We start from the raw sequence: 268 nt of genomic DNA on the forward strand, positions 1-268 counted from the left end.
CTCTCTGGATCACCTGCCAGACATGCTTGGCTTCGTCATCTGTCAACCTGGAGAGATCCAAACTCTTCCCATAACTGCTGCTGGGCATCATCTTAAATCTCATCCGGTAGAATGAGGAAGCCTGTGAAACAAATCACAGTGCCACTTTGTTACCAAACATGTCGGGCTTTTACTGCTTTATCTTTAAGACTACTATGCAAATTGTGGGTGGTCAAAAAGTGTCAGCTATTGTCTATTTGCAGATAAAGGGATGTTTTCTCCAATAAAG

This window comes from Sinocyclocheilus grahami, unplaced genomic scaffold (assembly GCF_001515645.1).
Source record: "Sinocyclocheilus grahami isolate Dianchi unplaced genomic scaffold, SAMN03320097.WGS_v1.1 scaffold1641.1, whole genome shotgun sequence".
Lineage (NCBI taxonomy): Eukaryota > Metazoa > Chordata > Actinopteri > Cypriniformes > Cyprinidae > Sinocyclocheilus > Sinocyclocheilus grahami.